Raw genomic sequence first — 13,219 nt, 5'->3', positions numbered from 1 at the left:
ATCATCTGTTTAGGTTAATTAATTAGTGTACGGTCTATGGCAGGAGACATGCATACAGAATAAAGGTATTTATTCTCTAGTGAGCAACTCCTATGTGCCAAACCATCTACACATTTCACTAACATTATTATTAATAATAACACGACCTAATACTAATTGAACTAATTGACTCGATGTCATGCATTGTGTTAAGGTGTTTATATATATTTAATTTTCTAAGCAAATCCTATAAAGCAAGTACTTTATAGTTTCTGAACATACAGATGTAAAAACTGAGGCTCAAAGTGCTTTGTCCAAGATTGCAGATGTATACAGTGGGAAAACTGGAATTCACAGCCAAAATTATCTGTCTCAGTGCCTCTGCTCTTAATTAAATGTATACTGCCTCCAGCAGACTCTGCATAAAATATAAGATTAGTATGTCCTTCCAGTGTAATATGTAAGTAGGATGAAGAGATTAATTTTCTGTGAAGTACATTTTTTCCTTACCTGAAAATATACATAAAGCATATCTACTCCATGTTTCTGGCTCATAGTAAATGATCAGTACATTCTAATATTTTTAAAATGTTGTCATAATTTAAGGAATTTAGTATTTGGACAAACTACAGTTTCAACCAAGGTTCTCTGTTCCAGATTCATTCATTCTTACTGCCAAAAATGTAGAACATTTATTCATTTATTCCAATTCCTTCAGTGTTACAAGTATAAGTTATAACAGATTCAGCCTTCTTGGCCATGGCCATGGCCATGAGAAAAGATTACCTCGATATTAGGTTAGTTTCTTTGGGCACATTAAGTAAAAATAAAAAGGCTCACTTATCTAAGACACTTTCCTATTTGACCCTATTAACATCTTTGTCACTGAACAACCCTGTTTTGCCAAGTTGTAGCTTGTAACTTCCGTCCCAAGGTTCACATTGTTGATCACTGAATCACAGAATATTTTCTTTTTTAATCATGCTCCAATTACTTTTTACATTATCCTGGGTTGTGCTCCAAGGAGATTTTAGGAATCGAACATTAATCCTAAAGCGTTAATAGTTTAGAGCTAATAAAAAACTCAGATATTCATTTTTATTAATCTGTAAGTAGCTAAAATACACTAGAATTTTATGAAAGTAGTTTTCAGACTTATAAATATTACACTACTATTTTTTACATTGTAACCTCAAAATAACTCTAAGGAGGCATTACGGCCTGATGGATTTTGGCAGAGAATAGCCTTGGTGCAAATGCTTGCTCTCTCAAATAGTACTAATTGTGTGATCCCTAAATTGTTACTTTAATTTTAGCTTTTGAGGTTTACTTTTCCCTGGCTATAAAGTGGGCTAATAAAAATATACCTTACCTGTGTTGATGATTAGAGATGGTATATGAACATTCTATAAATAGTAGCTATTATAAATACAAGTTTTGTTTCTCAAAGCCACGTCCTACGATATAGTAATTTTTGGCTTTTCAAATTTTGTTTAATTAATCTGTGAGAGACTTTGGAGAGAATTATTTTGATAAAAATAAAATTATCTGTTAGTATTTTTCTGTCAACACTTTAGTGTTAGCATAACTCTTTGTCAGTTATCATCATGGATCATGATCATGATCATCATCATCATCATCACATTTTTCCTACTAGCTTAATGGAAAATTCATAATGAGTCATAAATCTACATGAAAGTCCAACTATGTAGAAGCTGTTAATATTTTATTGGCAACGTAGCTGCAGCTGTCTTTACAAAAATTTAATCTTAAGAGAGGTTTTTGATAGATTTTTCTCCATTAAACAATAGAGGATATATCTATTTTCATTTTTTTCTAATATGGCTTTTAACTTTACCTCTGTCATTGGATTCAGAATGGAACATTCAATCATATTTAATGGAAATAACTTATTAAATATTGTAGAGAGATGACTTTGATGATACTTTCATTAATTGAAGGTGGCCTTAACAACTGAAGGTCTATATTCACCACCTCATAGTTACAAAGGAAACTAGCTCTCTTATATTACCTTTATTATAATTCGTAACACTAGCACATATGTGGCATGCCTAATTTATCTCAAGATTTTATTGAGGTGAAAAGGACCTGATAAAAATGCAAATATAGAGGAATTGTGTCCATTTTTGTTAGCACAAAGTATCACAAGTTAACTCTATTTTTGTCCCTGAATGTCTTACAAAGTATTTACTGTTTTCAGACATAATTGCACCCTAGAAATGTTTCTAAAATTGGATATTTTTGAGATTTTTCTGGATAAGTTATCTATGAATTTCTTTTTAAACTGAAATCCAAATATTAGATATTTTATGGAACACTTGCATGTTTATTGAATGAATATCTCATTAGAAATTAAATAAGAGAATTAATTAACAAACATATAAATAATTAATTATCTCTAGAGATTAACATAAAGTAGGGCAGCCAACTAATAGTCATAGTAGCAGTAGGTGATATGTCACTCATTTACCAAATGCTGAAGCAAAATATATGGCAAAAAAACCTATATGATTTATTTTAAACAAAATATATTCTGATTTCAAATCCTCATTTGAATCAACTGATTCAAAATTTAAATTCAGCTTTCTCTGGGGCTATTTCTCCTGTCTGCAGGACTAGTGATTATATTTAATCACATATAAAGCTAAACAATGAGAAATTTTCTCTGTGGTTCTATTTCAGTATGGTCAAAGGCCTTACTTTTCCTTAAATAATTTGATAGCTACTATTGCAAACCATAATTCTCTCATTACTGTAATACTCATTTAGATTGGATTTCATTATTATTAAGAGATTCCAGGGAAGAAAAGTAAAGTTTTAATTAGTCATTTACACCTTTGTTCAAACATTTTAATAGGGCCTACATTCCTCTAAACCACCAGGCCTGCTTACCTCACCTGAATTTGTCTGATCACAATTTCCTCTGCCACCATAGCTCCAGACATACTGGCATTTTCACATTTTTGAAAATGTATTCTACTTTTTCTTGCCCCAATTCTATATAGAATTATTCTCCCTTCATTTAAACTGTCTCCAGTTCAGTGTGATGGAGGCTCAAGCAGATAGGGCCAAGAAGATGAGGCTGCCACTAACTACAGCATCTAGTCTAAGGAGATGGTTCTTGTGGGAAAGGCAGGTGACCAGCATTTCTTATGTCTCCAGCCCAGGTTGCTGGAGCTTTACTTTATGAAAATACAACTGAGATGAATGGTGCTTCTTTCCTCCATCCAGTCTCAACTTGTAGGATAGAAGCTTTACCTTAGCTATGGAAGGCCAGGGACACTGGGCTTTGACTGTTCTCATCCAAACTGGCTCTTAAGGTAGGAGTTCTGTGCCAGGAGAGGCAATCTGAGAAGACCAAGGACTACCATCACCACTCAGTGCCTCACTAGTAATATACACATGTCACCCCCAGAGAAGCAAGTCACTGTATGTACCCCAAGCCTGGTAAGCAGTGGTATAGAGATTCTGTCCAGAAAGAGCTTCAGACTATAGTAACACAAAGTTCTGTATTTCTTTCTAAGGGAACTTTATTAATTTGCAAGAAAACTTAAGAAGTTCAAGCCTAAAGACTCTGCCAAAATCATAGAGATATTGATGGTGAGAAATTAAGAGGAGTATGGTCACTCCATGATAGCAATAAAATGAATGGTAAAGAGGCAAAAAGTTTAACAGAGAGAACAAAAGAGTGAGATACACAAGATCTCTGCTTGGATTGTAGCATGTCTCAAAAATTGACCTCAAACTACCCCTATAAAGGGTCTAATTTCCAAGTAGATCAGATTGTGGGGCAATTTATGCCCCAAGGTAATGCCAAAGGTTAGAGCAGTCTGATACAGGGTACCAATAAATGGATGCTAATATCTGGGAATGATACCAATAGAGCCAAACCCTCTAGAAGTTTATGGAGGGATGGGGGAGAGAGGCATTCAAACAGAGTTTAGCTAAAACCACAGTCATTCCCAGAAGTGGAAGTGAGGGGTCAGGAAGTCTGTACACATGACCAAGACTCTGCCTTCTGAGGGCTGACATGAGAGGCAAGGTGAAGGTACTTCAGTGAAATAATTCAGCCAAGTCACTAAAACAGTAAATAAGCAAACAGTAAGGATAACAATGCCCAGTGAAGGAAGATCAGTGTATAGAGTTGCTGCAAAGCAATATTTTAAATATTCTATTTTCAACGCAAATGATGATATATGCAAAATGACTATTTATATAGTTGACCTAATAACTACCACAATTTTAACTATCTTCTGTTTATTGCCTTTTTAAATTTCCTTCAGTTCTCTCTCGTTTCTCCCTTCTATTGTTTTACTTGAATATTTTATTTGATTTCATCATAACTGCCCACTTATCACGTCCAAAATACTTTAAAAAAATATTTCAGTAACTTCCAATGAGTTTGCAATGTGCCTTTTTAACTATTCTAAGTCCGTCTTTAAGTAACACTATAGTACTTTCATAGGTAGGTGTAGGTGATGGGAATCATTCTGTAAACTTATGAGCAAATCTCAGTTCTCTGGTGGGGCTTGTCTTTGAGCCTGTGTCACAAGTGTGTCTCTAGTGTGACAGCTTCCCCTATCCTCCGTAAGTGAGACAGGAAGTCTAAAGGGGGCTGATATGGGAGAAAATGTCTTCTTCTAGGTGGGAAAAATTTTTATAAAGTAATTTCCCCTGGAGAGTTTTACAGTGATTATTGTAAAATAATCTGTATTTTATAGAGATCTGATCTCTCTCAGATCTTCACCAATCAGGAACTTGGAGGGGATTGTTGATGGTATAACCCATATAAATACCAGGGCCGTGTACGATTGTGGTTCTCAGGACTTTCTGACTATCACACTAGGTCACACTCACTGTCTCCAGCAATTCATATGTTATTATTTACATGTTCCTAGCAGTTTATTGCCAGCTTTTCATCTGGATATGTAGATATTAGCTATACCTCTCTGGAAGTTCCTTTCTCTTCAAATTTCTGGGTGGCAGTTTACCCTGCAACCTGAGTCATCTGATGGGTTCATGAAAAGTAATTTCAGTTTCTTCAGTTTTTCTTGCTTTAAGAATAAGACTGACAGTGCAGGGCATGGTAGCTCATGCCTATAATCCCAACACTTTGGGAGACAGAGGTGGGTGGCTTGCTTGAGATCAGGAGTTCAAGATCAGCCTGGCCAATATGTTGAAACCTTGTCTCTACTAAAAATACAAAAATTAGCCAGGCAGAGGCCGGAAAATCGCTTGCACCCAGGACTCAGAGGTTGTCGTTAGCCAAGATCATGCCACCACTGCCCTACAACCTAGGCAACAGAGCAAGACTCCATGTAAAAAATAATAATAAATAAATAATGAGATTGACAACTTCTGAGCACTTTACATGCCATCTGAAAGCAGAAGTGACTCTGGGATTTTTTTGGAGGGCAATACAAATACTCCAAAATTAGATTATGGTCAATGGTTGCACTGCTTTATGAATATATTTTAAAAATCTACAGCATTGACTTGTTCATATTAAATGTGTCACTATATATTATGTGAATTATATCTCATTAAATGTGTGTACAAATAAGCCTATTCAGAACGTGTCCATAATATAACCAATAGCAATTTAATTTATTAATGGATCTGAAGCCAACAAGAAGAATAATAAATCTAAATCGTGTCTACTGTTCGTCAAATTTGGCTTGGAAAAATTATTAACCCCTATTTTCTAGACTAGATATTGTAGAATTTGGTCACTTTACGATCAATTTGCATCTCTTCATGATTCTTTAGGTATGATTGTTATTATTTACATTTCCTGAACACTGTATTTTCAAATATTTTGTAGATGCACTACAATCTTTATTTAACATCAAATTAAAAGCTCCTACATATTCGTTTGGAAGCAAAATACATTTTACTTGTCTACTAAAACAGTATAAAAATATAACTCTGGATTTCATCCCTGTTTTGAGATGTTTCTTTCTGCTTATTTAGTACAAGAAATCTAAAGAAACTTATGAAGCTCCACAGAACCATGTCATGCTTTCTTAATGTCATTGAGTTCCAAACCACTCACTCTGGATTCCCAGAATGAATGCCTCTCAGCTTCATTCTTCAACTTTAACAAATTCCTTTATTTCGCCTTCATCTTATTGCTATTTTTCTTGATAACAAGAAAAATTTCTCATTTTCTTTCCATATCCATGAATCCAGAGTATCTATTGGATATAGTTTAAGTGTGATAATATTGTATTTTAAATGAAAACAACAAGAATTTATTTGATACGTTTTTTAAAGTGCATGCAACACATTGAGTGACATTGTAGAGTGCATAGCACAAAAATTCTGAGAACATATATTCTGGTGAGAAATCGGGGTTTCAATGTGAATGTATTCAATTTTATAATATAACTCAGTTTTAACATAATTTATTGTGTTAGTCTGCTTGGACTACCACAATAAAATGCTGTAAACTGTGTGGCCTAAACAACAGAAATTTATGTCTTATAGTTCTGAAGGCTGCGAACTACCAGATCAAGGTGCTAGCAAGTAGATTTCATTTTGAGGTTTGTTCTCTTGGCTTGTAGGTGGTGACTACTTTCTCATTGTATACTCATGTGACCTCTTTATGTGTGAATAGAGAGAGCACTCTCTTTTCTTCTCTTATAAAGTTACCTTTCCTATTGTATTAGGGTCCTACCCCTTATCAACTGAGTTAACCTTAATAACCGTCTGAAGACCTGAGCTCCAAACACAGTCACACTGGGGGTTAGGGTTTCAAGGTAAAAGTTTTGAGGAGACGGAATTCAGTCCATAGTATTTATACTGGGTTTTACTTTATATGAACTTGAATATTCAGCTGTTGCTGTAGTAGGAGTCTATTTAAATACTTCACATCATTGAAAATGTTTATTGGTGAAATTTTTAACCCTGATGCAGTTTAGTACCTGATCTTTCTTTCCTTTTAGGATGCTTGCCAAATGATTTATAATCTCTGCTATGACTAATTTTATAGTCACTTTTGTAGCAAAGTCATCTTCTCTTAGCAGTTTCTGAATGCTTTTCTAAGGATATTTCATGTGTTGAGCCTGAAAATATCCCAATTTGCTCCCAATTTCATTGTAGGGTTTTCAAATATAACTGCATAAAATGGATTAAAACTCAATTTAATAAACAACTTCAAGTTCACTTGGGAGATGGATATAGAAGTTTGCAAATGGCAGAGGTCTAAAATATATGAGCAAAATACTAAGTATTAGCCTAAGGATATAATTGAAATGATCTGGATTCTATTATTTATGCCAATGCTAACATAGTTTACATGTGCAAAAATGTCAAATGTTGTAATCATAGTAATAGATGCAACATTGGAATTGTCATTTTCCTCTAAATTACTAAAACAAAGAGTAACTGGAAATAACATAAAATTTTAGCAAACTGTTTTATTAGAGAAGATTTATTACAACTTCTAGGAAATAAAAACGAAACTAAGCAATAAAGAGACAGCATAGTAAAAAGACAAAGAAGAGCAAATGGTTTCAAGAATAACAGAGTAAATTAATCTGTAAATACTACTAAGATAATAAATCTTACTTTTGATCATTATAATTAGCAAGCATTTTTAAATTAAAAAATAGCTACATTGCTTAGATATTAAATAGTTGAAACTGAAGTATCTAATGTCCATACATTTGAGATTCCCATACTTAAGTTTTTTTTCCTTAACTAAATTTGTGATGGGAATTAAGAAATTATTATTTTTAAGTATGTTAAGTTTTGAGTACAAATGTTTTCTGTAAGGGGTTAGTGTTAGCTGTCCAGGTAATTAACAGCTCTTTATTTTATCATTTAATTCTATCAAAATACATTCAAATTTAAAAAAAAATCTATTCAACTTTACTTTGTTATTGATATTTAAAACTGTGTCCTTTATAGCAACACAACAAACTAAATGTTTAAAGTTAGAAGCAAAACATCTTCATATGACTTGATGTTTCAAAACAGTTTTTCATACATTCCTATTTGTAGTGTTCTCAACTTGCTCTTTTTATGCTAATATTTCTTAGTTTGGCTCATGAACATTTCAAGCATAATTACAATAATTTGTTCTGTATTGGAATATTCAAAGAAGCGTAGATAGCCTGTTCTGATTAAACCAAATTGAAGGAGGACATTTTTAGTTGCTCTAAATCACATGTCTCCTCAAGTTATATTCCATTTCAAAGGGTATAATTTCTCTATTTTGATTTTCAACGAAGTGGGGCATGGATTGAGACCTATATCTTAACTACTTATTCTCATGGCACATTTTCTACATAATTATATAGAGATCATAAAGTTTAAATTGTGACTTACATTCTTACAACTGGACATTAATAGAAACTGCTGACAGTGTTGTCCCAGAATAAGAGCAAAATATAAAGGAGATAAAACTATATCACATGGGAAGACAATATAAAGGATTACCCCTCATAACTCTTCATATACTAAGAAACCAGCAATCTTCCAACAAAAAGGATGTAGCTTAAAGGGGGTAATTATCCCAAATCAAAATCCCAGCTAGTTATTTTGTAGATATTGACATATGAATTTAAAGTTTATATGAAAAGGCAAAGGTCTAGAATAGCCAACATAGTACTGGAAAAGAACAAAGTTAGAAGACTGACATTGCCTGATTTCAATACTTATAAATCCATAGTATATCAATAAAGCATAGAATGGTGAAAGAATAGACATATGGATGAATAAAATAAAAAAAGAAAAACCCAGAAATAGAAGAATGCAAATATAGTTACCTGATATTTGGCAGAGATGCAAAGGCAACTCAGTGGAGGAAAAAACATCAACAAATGGTGATTAATTCAAAGTCTGTATTCAGAAAAGAAACTTGCCTAGACATAGAACTCATAGCTTATACATCACACAAAATAGACATATAAGAACTACCTTATAATCCAGCAAAAAATACATACCTTCTGGGGATATATCCAAAGGAAATAAAATCAATGTCTTCAAGAGATATCTGCACTCCCACGTTCATATTAGTATTATTTACAATAGCTACATATGAAAATAATCTAAATGTCTGTCAATGGGTGAATACATACAGAAAATATGTATGTACAATGGAATATCATTTAGCCTTAAAAAGAAGAAAATCGATCAATTTGTGACAACATACATGATGTAAAGTGAGATATACAAGACAGAACAACAAATAGTTTCTCTTATATGTGTAATCAAAATAAAAATTTAAAAACATAGAAACAAAAAAGAGAATAAAACGCTATGAAAACCTAATCCTGCTGTATTATTATAAAGACATAACTGGGCATTATTTGCTTCTTGTATGGTGCAACAGTAAGCATATATCACTATGTGTTATTCCTTACAAAAAAAAAAGAAAAAGACAAAGTCATACCTGAATCTGTTTAATTCAACCTCTATATCTAACCAGATCTAACTACAGGTTGAATTAGATAGATTCAGATAAGTTCTTTTCCTTTCAATAAAGATCTAATCCCTTTGTTGAAAATTTGATAACAGACAGACTTCATGTTTCTTTTTTCTTTCTTTCTTTCTTTGTTTTTTGAGACAGGGTCTCACCCTGGTTGCCCAGGCAGGAGAAGCACAGCAGTGCCATCTTGGTACACTGCAGCCTCATCTCATGGGCTCAGGTGATTCTCCCACCTCAGCCTCCCAAGTAGCTGGGACTACAGGCACCCGCCACAATGCACCACTAATTTTTTGTGTTTTAAGTAGGGTCAGGGTCTTGCTATGTTGCCCAGGCTGGTTTCGAACTCCTGGACTCAGTCAATCCACCTGCCTCTACATCCAAAAATGCTGGGATTACAGACATGAGCCACCAAGCCCAGCCTAAGAATTGACTTTCGTAAGTGACACCATAAGGTTATAATCACCAAATCCTGTTGAATACAGGAAATTCTTCACGGCAACTAATACATATTTATTTATTTATTTATTTATTTATTGTTGACAAACAAATGGCATTTTTCTTAAGAAAAATATCATTCATTATTTTGAATTCTGATTTTCAAAAAGCCAATTTTAAAATGCCACTCTTAAAACAATCAAAGACAATTGTACACAGACTCATTATTAGAAAAATTAAAGAATTAATGTTAAATTTTTTGTCTATGATAATATTATGTTCAAAATAAAATGGCTGTTTTAAGGGCTGTATCAGTTAGAACTAGCATAACTAAATTATTTATGGGTGAATAAAGATGATGTCTGATACTTGCTTTAAATTATTCCACTTCCTCACCTTTGCATGTATTCACTGCACCCCCCTCCTAAAAAAAGAAAGAATGACAGTGACACTGGACAAATAAAACAAGCAGGAGAGGTAAAATGACAAAATGTTGATAAATGTTAAAGCTGACTGATAGACACTAGGGGTTTTAATTATACTGTCATAACTCTCTGTTTTTTTGTATTAAATTTCCTTATTAAACTTTTTTGAAAAGAAAGGAAAAATATTTTCTGAGGAAACTTGGGTTTGATATTGAGTTTTTAGATGTGACACCAAAAGAACAATTCATGCATGAAAAAACAAATATACAAGCCAGAATTTCTTAAAATTAAAAAATTCTGTTATGTAAAATAAACCATTAAGAAATGAAAAGGAGATATTTTCAAAACAAATATCTGAAAAAGACGTGTGCCAAAAACATACCAAGAACTCTTAAAACTTAACTAAAAATAAGAAACTTAAATTTAAAATGGGCAAAATATTTAAACAAACACCTCACCAAAGACATATAGAATGCAAAGAAGTTTATTAAAAAATGCTCAAAATCATTTACTGGCCATTAGGAAAACACAGATTAAAACAATGAACTAACTCTTCACACCTGTTAGAATTGCTGAACTTCAAAAACTTCACAATATCAATCGCTGTGAGGATACAGAGCAACAGGAATGCAAAATAATACAGACATTTTAGAAGATATTTTGGCAATTTCTCTATAAACTAAAGTGCACTATTCACAATAGTAAAGACACATTCAACCTAGGTGGCCCTTCAGTGGTGGACTGGGTAAAGAAAATATGGTACATATATACCATGGAATACTACGCAGACATTAAAAAGAATGAAATCATGTCCTATGCAGCAAAGTGGATATAGCTGGAGGCCATAATCCTAAGCAAATTAATGCAGCAACCAAAAAAAAAAAAAAAAAAAAAAATACCACATGTTCTCACTTGTAAACATTGAGCACACATGGACATAAACACAAGAACAATAAACACTGAACTACTAGAGAGGAGAGGAAGGGAAGGAAGCATGGGTTGAAAAATAGATACTGGGTACAAAACTCACAGCCTGTGCGATGGGATTCATACCCCAAACCTTAGCATTATACAGTTTGCCCAGGTAACAAACCTCCACATTTTCCCCCTGTATCTAAAGTAAAAGTTGAAATTTTGGAAAAAAAAAAAAAAGTTACATTTACATGATTCTGTTATCTACTGAGTGTGCAATAAAATCATTTCTGAAATAATCGTATATAGAATAGTCTATATACCTTAATTACGCAGTGGTTCATGATGATAACTTTAGTATTTTCGAAAGCTGAGGAGGGAGTATTGCTTGATCCCAGGAGTTCAAGACCAGCCTGTGCAATATTGCAAGACCATGTCTCTAAAAACGTATAAAATAACAAATTAGTCCGGCATGCTGGTGTGTGCCTGCAGTCCCAGCTGCTTGGGAGGCTGAATTGGGAGGATTGCTTGAACTCAGGAGCTCAAGGCTATATCCATGCCACTGCATTCCAGCCTGTGCAACAAAGCAAGATTGTTTAGAAAACAAAAGAAAAGGCAAAACAAAAACAGTCACCTTATTACTGCAAAATGCTATGATCATCTGAGCTTTCAGCAAGTTTTAAACATTTGGCTTGTGCAGGTACTTGCCTCTATGTTGATGGCTCCTGACTGATCAGGAGGTTGTTGCTGAAAGTTGTGGTGGCTGTGGCAGTTTCTTAAAATAAGAGAACAGTGAAGTTTGTCATATCAGTGGGCTCTTCCTTTCATATAAGATTTCTTTGTATCATGCCATACTGTTTTGTACTATTGTACCCACAGTAGAACTTTCAAAATTAGAGTCAATCTTCTCTAACACTGCTGCTGCTTTATCAACTAAGTGTATATGATATTCTAAATCCTTTGTTGTCATTTCAACAATGTTCACAGCATCTCCACCAAGAGTAGTTTCCTTCTCAAGTAATTACTTTCTTGGCTCATACACAAAAAGCAACACCTCATTCATTTGAACTTTACCATGAGATTGGAGCAATTCAGTCATATCTTCAGGCTCTACTTCTAATTCTGGTTCTCTTGCTATTTCTATCACATCTGTCATTACTTCTTCTACTGAAGTCTAGAGCTCCTCGAAGTTATCCATGAGGACTGGAAAAAATGTCCTCCATACTCCTGTTAATGTTGATGCCTTGATCTCATCCCATGAACCACAATGGGTCTTAATGACCTCTGGAATGGTGAATCTTTTTCAGATGGTTTTCAATTTACTTTGCCCTAATCCAGAACAGGAATAATAGTCTCTGGCAGCTATAGCCTTACAAAACTTATTTCTTAAATAATAAGACTTGAAAGCCAAAATTACTCTTTGATCCATGGGCTGGCTGCAGAATGAATTTTTCATTAGCAGGCAAGAAAACAACACTAATCTCTTCATAAATCTCCATCAGAGGTCTTGAATGACCAAGTGCATTGTCAACAAGCAGTAATTTTTAAAAGAAATTATTTCTTCTAAACATTGGGCTTAAAATATGCAGTAAACAACATCTAAACAGATATGCTATCATTCATGCTTTGTTGTTTCATTTAAAGAGCACAGGCAAAGCATAATTGTTAAGGGCAGTAGGATTTCGGAAATGGTAAATGAGTATTGGCTTCAACTTAAAGTCACTACCAGCATTAACACCTAGCAAGAGAGTCAGCCTACGCTTTGAAGCTTTGAAGCTAGGCATTGACTTATCCTCTGTAGCTATGAAAGTCCTTGATGGCATCATCTTCCAATATATGGCCGTTTCATCTCCATTAAGAATATGTTGTTCATTGTAGCCACCTTCATCAATGATCTTCCCTGTATCTGGATAACTTGGTGCAACTTCATCAGCATTTACTTCTTTCTCTTTTACTTTTATATTACAGAGATGGCCTTTGTTCTTAAACCTCATTAATTAATCTCCGCTAT

Source organism: Papio anubis, chromosome 6 (assembly GCF_008728515.1).
Source record: "Papio anubis isolate 15944 chromosome 6, Panubis1.0, whole genome shotgun sequence".
NCBI lineage: Eukaryota > Metazoa > Chordata > Mammalia > Primates > Cercopithecidae > Papio > Papio anubis.
Note: the sequence above shows the minus strand (reverse complement) of the source record.